Source organism: Aptenodytes forsteri, unplaced genomic scaffold (genome assembly GCF_000699145.1).
Source record: "Aptenodytes forsteri isolate BGI_AS27 unplaced genomic scaffold, ASM69914v1 Scaffold83, whole genome shotgun sequence".
NCBI classification, from domain to species: domain Eukaryota; kingdom Metazoa; phylum Chordata; class Aves; order Sphenisciformes; family Spheniscidae; genus Aptenodytes; species Aptenodytes forsteri.
Genome location: NW_008795371.1, coordinates 2,581,797 through 2,595,584, shown reverse-complemented (window position 1 = coordinate 2,595,584; position 13,788 = coordinate 2,581,797). Strand labels below are relative to the sequence as shown.

Here is a 13,788-nt window from a genome sequence, read left to right as displayed (position 1 = left end):
GTTTTAATTCTAAACAATCATGCACAAAAAATAGACATTATGGATTTTTTGACATGTGGAGATAACCCACTTACCCTCCCTTCATAATAATTTCAAGTTCGCATACTATCCCACGTGCGAGAAAGGAGGTAAAATCGAGTGCTAAATGTAATGGATGTTAGGCAAGAACTAGAGGCATTCACCAGTTTTTGTTTAAAGTGTAACCTTTCTATAAAGAGACATACCTTAATTTACTTTATTTTTCTAACTCTCTAATCTGTATGTTCTATATGATGATGGGACACTTTAAATGTTATCAAAACCATTTAGAAAAAAGTTTAATTGATAAATCTGTAGAATACATGAATGCTGGAGGAGCTATAGATTATATTTACTAAATACATTTCACTTAGTCTATGTAAAATTATATATGTATAAAACTGCATAAAATATATACTACTCTATATGATATATACATATACTACTATATATTTCATGCAGTATGAAATATATAGTACTACGTAGAGAATATATGAAGAATTTACATGATACTGTGTATACTATATATATTTTATTTAGTAGTGGCAGATGGATTTTTAACTCATTTCTGCTGCTATTATTATATAAGTTTTGTGCACGTTGGTAATAAATAAGGCTGCTTCAGAATCTTTATTTTTTGGATGAAGAAAAAAAAATACAATAGAAAGCTGGTCCATCAATGTTTCCAGTAATATTGCTACACCATTTTCCCTTCAATAGCTGTCAGCTCTGCTATTGCTGTGAAGCTAATGTGAGGTGACTCATTTAGCAGCGTATTATTGCATCATTGCAACATGATGTAAGGCACATCAGGCATTATTAAATTAGTCTGAATTTTGCAGTATGACGGTAACATTTTATGCACATTAGCACCATGCTTAGTGCTCCTTATGGGAATATACGTCAAGTAAACATATTAAGACAAATTTCAGTCAACTTTTCAGGATTTACCAATTTCTTCTTTATCAGGAAAAAACAATATGTTTCACTGGAATATTAAGACAGATGTAGTGGCCTTTGTGCATCTTCAGAGCATGTTTTGTGTTTCTTAAATTACTTCAAATATATGCTCTTACTTGGGTAGTACCTTGGAGAAAAAATTAGCTGACTTCTCACTGATAAAGTAAGTTGGAACAAACTCATCCATCTTCCACCTTTGCTATGATTCAACATAGAAACATTCTCCTCGTCTGGGTGCCAGAGAAAGCTAGATTTGTATATGCCTGACTCGCTTGTGCTGAAAAATATTACAGAATTTAATACAGTATAACTATTGAGCAACTGGAATTCATACTGTTGGCTTTTTAGCAAAAATTTGTGACCTTTCTTTGTTTATTGACTTAAGAACAACTTTCTTCACAATTTAATGTGGAACTTTTAAGGTTTGCATCTTGTTGTCTGCAAATTTAGCAATGTATTAGAGAATAAATTTACAAGCATGGAAAAACTGTATTTATTAGCTGTTACAGCCTTCACAGACTAAAAAGTTTGTTTTATTTTTGTGCAAAAAAAATTTTAAGTCGCTTCTTAACAAACACACTCTAAGAACTTTGAAATAAACCCCAAAAAATGTGTTTAGCACCAATTTCTTGGGCAATTTAACAGATGATCACTTTGGCAAAAGAAATGTTTGCAAGCGTATGTTACTTTGCCTTTGCGTAGTCAGTAATTTGCCTCTTTCAAATTTAAAAAGACTTCAAAGCAGTTTGAGCAGAATGCAAATCTAAACAATCCTGCAGTGCTGGGGAAAGTAGTATCTTGGAGCACACTCTCTCTAACAGCTATCTCACAGGTTGAAGAAGTGTAATAAGAGTAGAACTCAGGGGGGGGGGGGGGGGGGGGGAATGCTCCTTTAGCCTAACAGAGCCTGTTCTCATGTGCCTGGCAATGTCTGTCTCTCCCCCCTGGCATCACTAGGCTGAAGATAGTAAATTATTTGTGACTTCCGCCTTAACGTTCTGTTTTAATTCTAAACAATCATGCACAAAAAATAGACATTATGGATTTTTTGACATGTGGAGATAACCCACTTACCCTCCCTTCATAATAATTTCAAGTTCGCATACTATCCCACGTGCGAGAAAGGAGGTAAAATCGAGTGCTAAATGTAATGGATGTTAGGCAAGAACTAGAGGCATTCACCAGTTTTTGTTTAAAGTGTAACCTTTCTATAAAGAGACATACCTTAATTTACTTTATTTTTCTAACTCTCTAATCTGTATGTTCTATATGATGATGGGACACTTTAAATGTTATCAAAACCATTTAGAAAAAAGTTTAATTGATAAATCTGTAGAATACATGAATGCTGGAGGAGCTATAGATTATATTTACTAAATACATTTCACTTAGTCTATGTAAAATTATATATGTATAAAACTGCATAAAATATATACTACTCTATATGATATATACATATACTACTATATATTTCATGCAGTATGAAATATATAGTACTACGTAGAGAATATATGAAGAATTTACATGATACTGTGTATACTATATATATTTTATTTAGTAGTGGCAGATGGATTTTGAACTCATTTCTGCTGCTATTATTATATAAGTTTTGTGCACGTTGGTAATAAATAAGGCTGCTTCAGAATCTTTATTTTTTGGATGAAGAAAAAAAAATACAATAGAAAGCTGGTCCATCAATGTTTCCAGTAATATTGCTACACCATTTTCCCTTCAATAGCTGTCAGCTCTGCTATTGCTGTGAAGCTAATGTGAGGTGACTCATTTAGCAGCGTATTATTGCATCATTGCAACATGATGTAAGGCACATCAGGCATTATTAAATTAGTCTGAATTTTGCAGTGTGATGGTAACATTTTATGCACATTAGCACCATGCTTAGTGCTCCTTATGGGAATATACGTCAAGTAAACATATTAAGACAAATTTCAGTCAACTTTTCAGGATTTACCAATTTCTTCTTTATCAGGAAAAAACAATATGTTTCACTGGAATATTAAGACAGATGTAGTGGCCTTTGTGCATCTTCAGAGCATGTTTTGTGTTTCTTAAATTACTTCAAATATATGCTCTTACTTGGGTAGTACCTTGGAGAAAAAATTAGCTGACTTCTCACTGATAAAGTAAGTTGGAACAAACTCATCCATCTTCCACCTTTGCTATGATTCAACATAGAAACATTCTCCTCGTCTGGGTGCCAGAGAAAGCTAGATTTGTATATGCCTGACTCGCTTGTGCTGAAAAATATTACAGAATTTAATACAGTATAACTATTGAGCAACTGGAATTCATACTGTTGGCTTTTTAGCAAAAATTTGTGACCTTTCTTTGTTTATTGACTTAAGAACAACTTTCTTCACAATTTAATGTGGAACTTTTAAGGTTTGCATCTTGTTGTCTGCAAATTTAGCAATGTATTAGAGAATAAATTTACAAGCATGGAAAAACTGTATTTATTAGCTGTTACAGCCTTCACAGACTAAAAAGTTTGTTTTATTTTTGTGCAAAAAAAATTTTAAGTCGCTTCTTAACAAACACACTCTAAGAACTTTGAAATAAACCCCAAAAAATGTGTTTAGCACCAATTTCTTGGGCAATTTAACAGATGATCACTTTGGCAAAAGAAATGTTTGCAAGCGTATGTTACTTTGCCTTTGCGTAGTCAGTAATTTGCCTCTTTCAAATTTAAAAAGACTTCAAAGCAGTTTGAGCAGAATGCAAATCTAAACAATCCTGCAGTGCTGGGGAAAGTAGTATCTTGGAGCACACTCTCTCTAACAGCTATCTCACAGGTTGAAGAAGTGTAATAAGAGTAGAACTCCAGAAATTTGAGTTGTCTAGGGAGAACATAAAAGCTCGCTCATATTGTGCATAGGCAAAAATGGCAACTTTTTTGTGTTACTGGTGAGGTGGTGAGGAATATGCAAGCAAGAGTGAAAACGTGTCTGTAGTAGGATGTAGATACCAGCTGGCTGCATAGAGAAAAATTAATAGAACTGAATAGCACCAACTTAAAAGTATTTTTAATATGTTCATGAACTATATAATTGTAAGATGTGTATACAGTATAATGGAGAAGATTACCTGATTTTAATTTTTAGTAAAGCATCAGGTAACATTAAACAGCTGGAAGAATAAGCATACAGACAAAAATGTGAATGTTAGGAGGTAAGAGTGTATAAAATGTATGTAGGAAGCAGAAACGAGTTTACTGACAAAAATGGAAAAGCAAAGAACAGTATGAAAAATGTAATTTGAAATACATGTTTTGTAAGAACAACAAACTTGGAAGTGGCGAGAGTGAAAGAAATGAGTGATTGTGAATAGTGGGATAGAGTAGTGTTTTAGTGGTATCTGACAGCTGAGAAGTTACTTAAAATGTGTGAGTCAAAGAAGAAAAAGGTATTTGTAGCACATCACACTTTAAAACATGGTGGTTCTTCAAATGTGTGTGAAAGCTTCCAAACAAGTCTTTCTCAATCTGCAGGTGTAGCCCCCGAATAGCAGCATGGCAGCATGTCTCTGCAGTTGCTCCTAGGATGCTTTGCTAAGTTTTTAACAATTCAGTACTTTAATACAAGGGCCATTGTACTAGACCACTACTAGCACGCTTTACCATGGCATTATACGTCAAAGAATAGTGAGCACTACATGTCTTGCTGGAAGATGAAAGAAGTAATGGACAACTGTAGAACAAATATATTGGGTGTTTCTTTGTAGGGCCCGTGAGTACTTCATAGTTTCTTCTTGGATAACCTGATGTATGCCTGAAGTTTGCATATGCAAGCCCTCTTGCATACATTCAGAGTTCTGCAGTTCTCACTTCTTCCTGTAGGAATTCTGTTCGTATCCTGAAACTTTTTTTATTGCTTGTCTCTATCCCTACTTGGCTTCCTTGAGAGAAATAATTAGACGGTTATTCTGTGTTGAGGATGTGCCATCTGCTCCTATGATATTGTAGTGTTACTGAAAAGATTAAAAAAAAAGGGGGGGGAACTAATGAAAGGGTTTAAATTAATAGAAAAATGTAAATAGCTTGTCTCAGGAATGATTGGAAATAAGCATATTTAGACCACACCTAAGTGGTAGACAGTAGAGGAAGTAATATTGTGGCAAAAGGGATGCTAGAATGTGGATAATTCTCTCTGGAGAATGTTAAGATAAACCTTGTAGCTAGTGCATCTCAGATCCCTTCAGGCTTTTTTTTTTTTTAACATCCAGGTTCTGAAATTAGATCTTTTAAAAAATACATATATATAGAATATGCACTTCAATGTAATTGTGTACAATAAGGGAAAAAATGAATACTTTAGACATGCTAATTATAAAAAAGCATAGGTGCTATAAAGGGGCTACCATTTTGTAGTTTTAAAAAAAAATTTTAGGGTTTACTTTGGTGCTAATAAAAGATGTCAGATTGCATCAGCTATGGACCCACAAGGGTGTGTTTTTTGTTTGTTTGTCTTTTTTAAACTAATGTATCTGTTAACAGCAAGAAAGCTCTTCCTGTTCGCTGCTGGCAGTGTGTTTGAAGATGCTTTAGATGGATCTTTCCAATGAGGCAGAAAAATACATGATATTATGGACCTTTCTTATCTGTTGGGCCTTAGAAAGACTACAAGCGGGGGCATCAGTTGCTTTTCTTCCTTCCTCCCACAGTTTTAGAAACAGTATGGAGAACATAATGTCTATTTAAATCCAAGTAATACTGAGTTATGGAAGTATAAAAAAATTTTAAGACTTGCACATGTGTGGGGTTTTTAATACCAATATAACTTTAAAGCTGACAAACTGATTTTATTTTGTAAATTTTCTCTTTTTAATCTCCTCTTCTCTGACACCTTTGATATCAGGTGTCTCCCCAAAGCAGATCTTTACAGCTGAGCTATCAATCTCTAAGAAACGTGGCTTCTGAAGGAAAGGCTGACACAATGTTAACTGAAGCAATGACTGGATTCTGCCAGCTGATACTGTCTTAAAAGGTTGGGATGGTGAGAGGGATATATAGTTTAAGAGCAGATGGAATGTCCAAACCTGAGTGTATTTTGCTTCATTTTACTTCTCAAGTAAAATCAAGCAATGTTAACTTTCTCTTGATTATGATTTATTAGAAGTGAATTACTTATTTGTGCTATTGGGAAAATATCTCCTGTCTCTCAGCAGATAAGGAGCCTGCAGAACCTTTTTAGAAAGTAAAAATGTACTGGGCACAGGCTACATTTCTCTTTCCAGAGCTGGAGGTGACCACCTGAAGTTAATCAGGAAAGACATCCCCCCGGAATGAAGTGGGTAGCAGGTGTTAGGAATTAGTTATAGTTGGGAGAAGAAGGATGCTATTTATAAAAGGGGAGCAGTTCTGCAAGGAATCATTTTGAATGTCTTAAGCAGCAGACTGTTACTTGTCTTTGCCCTTCTCTTTCTCACACTATTTAGGGTTGGCAAATTTTCTTGCCTCCTTTTAATTTTTGATTGTGTTTGACTGTATTTAAGGTAATGAATATCCTTTAAATCAATATATATATAGTATCTTACACATTGCTGCATAGGGAAGTAAAAAGCATGTTACACCATGGAGTGCAGATACAGTTTCTTTGGCCAATTACTATTTGTCTCCAGCTAATCTTACTGCCTCAGAGCTGGGTGCTTCTCAATTACGAGTTTATGGTGTTATTGGAGGATGGGGAAAAGATTAGCTCAGTTCTCTTCTCCCAGCCATACCTGTCTGTTTGAATGAGCTGGATGGCCCTTTGGATTTTCTTGAAGTGTTTATTCCTTTTGTCTATAACGACTCTAGTATGTTGAGCCCCCATTTACCTTCCTTTCTTACTTTGCAGGGAGATAAAGTCCTTTCCCAAACTTTGCATCTGCACAGATTACTGCTCTCAAGATGAATACAGGCCCTAAGTAGAATTGGGAAGGGGGAGAGAAGAGTGGTGTAAGCAACCTGTTAGTTAGCATTTGCTGCCTGGGATGGGCTAGGAGAGACTGTAGCTTGAGCAGATAGTCAGTGGATGGAAAGAAGTGCAAGACAGATTTGCCATTTTGATTCCTCTTCTGTGGAACGAAACCATCCAACTTGCATTGGTTTCAGTTGTGTTGTGGAATGCTTTTCAAGATGATAGTACTCTTGATGGCACAGATTTCTAAAGAGCAGGGAGAGAAGGATAACATTTATTAAGGGGAGGAGATTGTAGCCTAAGATGTTTACTGGGCTTGTCTATCCATTTACTAGCACCCTAGTATTGGACTTAGCTTTCATTTGATCGTATGTGAAACGTGTAAGTCCTCCATGTTAAGTCTTAACAATTATCTGGTTGCTATATTAATGATAGTTTTAGAACCCTCATTATGTTATGCATTTTCTGACTTGATGCTTAGAGTGAGTGAGGTTTTACTCTTGGTTGTGTGGAAAGGAGATGCACAGCTTCCATACCATATACATGAAACATTCTACTAATGGTCTGAAATCTTTTGAAATCATTTTGCTGAAGATGCAGAGGGAGAAACAGATGCAAGGATAGTTTGAGCTTTATAATATCCTTTATAGTCTGACTTCTGTAAATAAGATTCAGGACACAATCTTTTATTATACTGTTGCCTTGTCATGCTCATATCTTGTAATCATAGAGAAAAGCAGGAAGGCTGATACCAAAAAATTAAAAAGTAGTTGAATAACCCCTCAGCTGCTTCTCTTCTGACATTTTGCAATTCTCCACAAACCTTCTGCTTTTGTATAATCACAGTAAGGAAGCTGTTCAAATTACTGTTTTCACAATGTAGTGAAAAGATGCAAAGGCAAAGGGAGGGGAGCCTGACCTGTAATCACAATGCTTAGTAATGCCTTCCTAGAATTCAGTCAGCAACGCAAAAATACCTTGCCCAGGGGGATGAGTGAAGACAAGCTGAGCCAGCATAACCTCGGGGATTGGACACCAACATCAGCAGGGTGCCACTTTTAGAAGCGTAAGACAGAATTTGTAGTCTTGCCTATATGCGGTATCAGAGCAGGGAAGCCACTATGGCAAAAGAGAAGGAAGGGACTCATTAAAAATATTTGTATTAATCGGGTGCTTTAAAGCCATTTAGATGCAGAAGGAATACAAACTGTTTCCTTCCCTTTTTGTTTAATCTTTACTCCTCCCACTGCTTAAAAAAACATATCTGGAATTCTCAGTAAACTTCTTCCTTCTCCCTCCTCTGTCCCTGTGCTCAGTCTCTGTGTATTTACACATGAACAGAATTACCCCTAGTAGCAGATTCCACTTAGGTATATCCATTGAATAAGCAGCTCATGGTGATCCGGAAAAGCTTTGGTGTAAAAAGAGAATATATTGATATCTTGATATTTTTCAGTGTTAACGTTAATTGGGAAGACAGTAAAACTAAATGTCTTATTTTGTTTATGATGTTGCATCACTTCAGTATTTAGTAACCCTAGGTAGCTGTTTTTTACTCCAGTGAGCTAGATTAGCCTGATTACACTGGCAGGATGCAGTTGATGGATGACTGTCATTATCTTCTCAAACCTGCATGATACTTTAGGTATAGGAGATGATAATTAAATTTTCAAGAGACTACATTGAGATTATAAGATCTGAGTATTTTTTTAAAATGAGGAATATGTTTGCAATTATCAGCATGTTGTTAGAGGATCCTCTCCTGAGATGTTTTATTAGCAACCCCTGATTTCCTTTAAATTGATCAAAAAGAAAAAATGCTCAAGTTATCGTATAACACTTTAGATGTTGTTTTGGTTTTTTAATTCTGATATGTTCCTCCTTCTGAAACAGACCAAAAATGTATCTGATCAAATCTATTGGTAATGGCTTGAAGATATACAGGTTAGGACAATATGTTTAATGAAACCTTGTTTGAGACAAAACACTAGAGAGGATCATAATTAATGCCTCATTTTCTGCCAGTTGCTATTGATTACTCATTCAGGGTCCCTTTGTTCTCAAAATGGTAACACTGTATTTCACATTACTATTTGATGATATTCTCAGGATGAGATTCTTTAACAACATGCTGATAATTGCAAACATATCTCTAGAATTTAAATTTAAAATGAATTTACATCATATGTCAGTGTTTTTCCAAATTCAGCTCCTATTTTGGAGTGCATATTCATTACAGTTTCCAAAGATTGGAGATTTGAGTAAAGTGAAATTCAACACTTTATATCTTGGTTGTATTTTTGGCTTAAACTGCATGAGGTGGAATTCAGGTGAATGGTCTTTTTGCAGCCGAAACCTCTGTGCTGTACTAGTATCTCACAGAGCAATTATTTGTTAATGTTTTGATTTTTGTGCTAGGTCTTCCTTTGGAATCGCAGTAATGACATACACAACTTAGCTGGAGGATTTTGCGTGTTAGCAGAGTTTGACTTCTTTTAAACTAGCTCATGCAAATTGTCAGGATTATCTATAAGGCAAGACATGAAATATTAAGACACATTATATACATGCTTTAAGTCATTCAAATGGCTCACTGAACAAAAGGACATGTACGTGAAACTTTTGCTCTACCCAGTGCAGCATTTCAAGTTTGTAGTAAGGCAAGGAATGCACTTTGTACCTACTCTACGTAATTCTGAGAAATAGAGAAATGCCAAGTGAGTTTGTTTATGACTGTGTGGCAGAATAATGGAGGGATTTGATTGAGAAGGGTCCTGTTGCGTTCCTTTACTTTTACAAAATGATCTATCTAAGCTCCCAATTTTTAACTAAACACTTAAGTACTATTTTTTTTAAAAAAAACTTTAGACAGTTTTCCTGCCTTAAATAGGGACAGCCTGACTACTGGGACTCAAAGCATAAACTTTTTGAAAAGGAAGCTAATGCAAAAAAGCTAGGAAAAATAAAATCTAGTTGACTACTTTATTGGGGGGGGCGGTTTCAAGATCGAAGTTTGCAGTTGGTAAGTTGCAGCTCTCATTTCACTGCCAAAGCAGCCTGCCTTATTATGCCAGCACAATGGCCCTGTCATAATCAGTTGCATATAATGGGCTAATGCTTTTATTCTCAACCATATTATTCTTTTGATAGAAAATAATGAATAATGTAAAGGCGCACAGTTGTATTGGGATGGAACTATTGCGTAGTTTGGCTATGGCTACACTAGGAAAATCTCAGTTCTTAAAGTGTTTGCTAATACGTTTGCATTTAAAAAATGAATGTGAATGAGATTTAGACCAAGAAGCACAAGGCTAACTGCCTGTAACAAATACATTTTTGAAAAGGTGAAGCCTTATATATGGTAGTGTAGTGTATGGAGTGTGTTTGTAAAATGTTTGTGTATTTTGCAGAATAGCTTGGCTTTCCTATCTACATATAGCATAAATGTTTGAGAGCTGCAAGGAATATTACATAAGGACATCTGTAGGCCTTTCCTTGTCCATATTTCTTTTTTTTTTTTTTTATATCAAAGTAAGAAAATCAAAGAAGTGTTTACCAACATATTAGAATTCTGCTGGCTGATGTCCTAGAAGTTCATTGAAGGCAGAGCAGTGTTTTGGCATCAAATTTTATCTTTGGGATTCTAAAGGTTCATAGAGTTGGACTGGGGAAAAGAAAACTTCCAAAGTAGTCAAACTCTTTCTTACTTTTATGCTCAAATTCTTTGCAAGAATCAATTTAAAAACCATTTAAAAATATGTTGAGTAAGGAGCTTTTTTTATCTCGGGCATACCATTTTGATATAAGCATATGGTTGATTAGCTTGTTAGTTTGAATGGAAGCTAACTTTGCATGCACGTAAGTGCAGCTGCAATACAAAGTTACTTGTTTTCTGTGACAAAGGTGCATAAATACACACACCCCCATATGTAGATATGATTCTTTTCCCCCCACCTCACCCTTGCAATGTTTGAATAGATGGCTTCCCTGCATTTCATTTTTATGAGAATACTTTTTAGGAAAAGGACCCCTTTAAAGCATTTGTCTAGATAATGGCCCTTGTAAAAGCCATTTTTTTTTGGGTCAGGACATGCCATTTCCCCTGAGGCTGTCAAAACTGTTTCTTGGTTTTGCTGAAAGGGATAAATTTGAAAAGTAAAGCATCCATGTTTACCTCTTTTTCTCTGTTCTCTTTGGAATCGGGCTTGCTGTGTTCTTAGTTGATCGTAATAAAAACCTTTTTTGTTTTCTTTCTTTTTTTTTAGGTTCGTTATTGAACACACATTCCTTAGGGTAAAGTACTGCTTTAAATAAATTCTTGTTTATTTTGAAGCAGGAAATATGCCTTATAAAATCCAAAGAGGCAAATTTTTAAGGGTGATGCCTGTTTATTTATAATGGAAATGCAGACAGGACTCGGCAGCGTTCAGGAGAATAACCAGTCATTGATTATTCTTTAGTAATTGGATCCATGCTTGGCAGATGAGGTTCAGAGTGAGCGTGAATGTTCTCTGTGGACAATGCTGCAAACTACGTATGTAAGCGATCCGCCTCTGTGCAGGGACCTCGAGCACTTAGTCAGGAGAAGCTTGGTGCTGATAATACAAAGCTTTTTTTGCTATCCTCAGTGGTATTTTTGTATTCCTTTCTTTATGTGATGCCCCTAGGAAAGGATCAGTCCTAATCAATATTGCTTCTCAATTGGTTCAGACAGGCAGAAAAATCAATAAGCTGAACTAATGACATTATTTTATTTTATTTTGGAAGACTGAGGAACAATTATAAAATTTTAAACAGATGCTTCATTTGCTTGTGGGAATGGGAGAAGAGGGTTGTGTGTTCTGGGTTTTTTTTTTCTTCCCTTTTTTTTTTTAATAAAAAATTCTTACCCAAACACAATATAGATCAGAAAACTTCTTTAGTGTGTTGCATAGCTTGAGATTTACTGGGTATGTATTATATTACTTACACACTTTATGTTGCAGTAGCCATGCTGCTTTGAAATTCAGGGTCCAATGAAAATGTCAAGAACTGGAATGCTTAGGACGAAAGCAAGGTTGGAGGTTAAGTCTGGAAAAGATACAGACACGTGCCTTTTGGAGTGGCTTGGTAGAAGTGAATTTAAGAGTTTTTACTGTTGTGTTAATGAATAAAGGAACAGAGGAACTAAGAACCCTCCCACCCGTTTTTTTGGAGGTGACTATGGATCCCGTTGCATTTCCAAAATTGCTGCCAATGATCAGAAGGAGATGCTGGGGGGGGGGAGCGGGGAGGGTTGTCTTTAACGTGAATGGGACGTAGTTCCTAATCGTGTTTGACAGCTGCTCTGAGCGAGCAGGGGCTGGACTAGATGACCTCCAGAGGTCCCTGCCAGCCTCAGTGGTTCTAGGATTCTGTGAGTGGGACCTTGCTTCAGCTACTTGAAGTGACAACTATCACAATACTTCCTCCCCTTCCCCACAGGCTATGTAAAGAAGTTTTCCTTCAGTCCTGGCTATTCTTGGGCTGAAGGTCAAGTTCTGGGCTAAGTGCAGAACTGGTTTCACTACTTCTTTTGGACAGTGTGGGTTTGGAGGAACTGCTTTTCAGAAAACATTGCCCAGGTTTCCTGCACAGTGTTCAACGCTAAAACTCTAATAAATGTTTAGAAAAGCATCTTTGCTAAATTCAGACTTATACTATGTAAGCCAGATATTCTGATAATCATAATGTTTTCTGCAAAACAATACTCTTAACTGTTTGTCAAAGGCAAAATTAGCAAATCTTGAAACAGTCTACAAGCAGATTTCCCCCCCAGTGTATTTTCTGTATACTTCGTTTAAAGATCACCTCACTCCTTATAAGGGTATCTCATTTCAATATGAGTTTTGTATTAACAATTCTTATTTAAAGACTATTTTATTGTAAGAATAAGAATGAAGAAACTGAGTTGAGGGGAAACTTTATTTTTATGACTTAGCATTTTTAATCATTATTAACTTTGTTCTTCAAACTGTGTGATAGATTTGTAAGAAATAGTTAACACTCCTGGGCCCTCCTTTAGTTTGTAACGGGGTGACTCTTTCATATCCCACTCTTTTCAATTAAAATATAAGGTTTTCATGCTCAAATTAGGCTTCAGGCAAGTAAAAGATAGACATTTCAGTAGTGTTATGGTGCAAAACCATTTATCTGGAAAAACGCACTTGAGGTTATTGCTTTTTTTATATATAGTCTGTAACTTTATATGAACTCTGGCTTTTCTGCTAATCCCAGTGCATTGCAAGTTAGAAGGGATTTAGTACCTTACTGAGAGCCATGTGAGTTAGCCTCACCTTTCACGAGTCATCACACCAAAACAACCAGCTTGAATGATATAATGTAATCCAAAAAATACATTTATGAATGAGGGTGTTCAGGCCTTAGAAGGAAAGGTGAGGAGAGTCAGGAGCAATGGCCTCTGCATGTATTCCAGTGGGCTGCTGTAGCCCTAGAAGGCAACAGTGCTAGAACTGTTCCTGCTATGATCCAGTCTGCAAGCGTGCTTGTTTGACAACCTCTGGAACCTGTGGGTGCGCGTGGAATTTGTCGTTGAGAGCGTTTTGGGGGAAGGAGGAAAGTTGGCTTGGGAGTGGTGGGGCTGAAGGAGAAACTTTAACCAGGTGGCACCTCAAGTTTGTTTTGGTATAAAAGTTAATCCAGCCAGCAGTTTCTGTCTTAGCATTATCTGACAATTGAAATGTTACCACAGTTTGAATGTACACAAAACATAACTGTTGTCCTGCCATCCGACAGCTGTGCTTTACCCCCTTTACAATGGGAAGACTGCACTACGTAATGACCAAGTATGAAGAAATCAAATCACTTGTTTCTGAAGGCTGCTGATTCCATGGTGACCTTAAAACAGTCTGATTTT

General features: G+C 36.1%; 1 protein-coding gene across 4 annotated transcripts in view; it reads left to right on the top strand.

Moving 5' to 3' along the window:
• TCF12 (transcription factor 12) overlaps positions 1-13,788 on the top strand; it is a 178,416-nt gene that overhangs the window by 105,811 nt on the left and 58,817 nt on the right. The window lies entirely within an intron of this gene.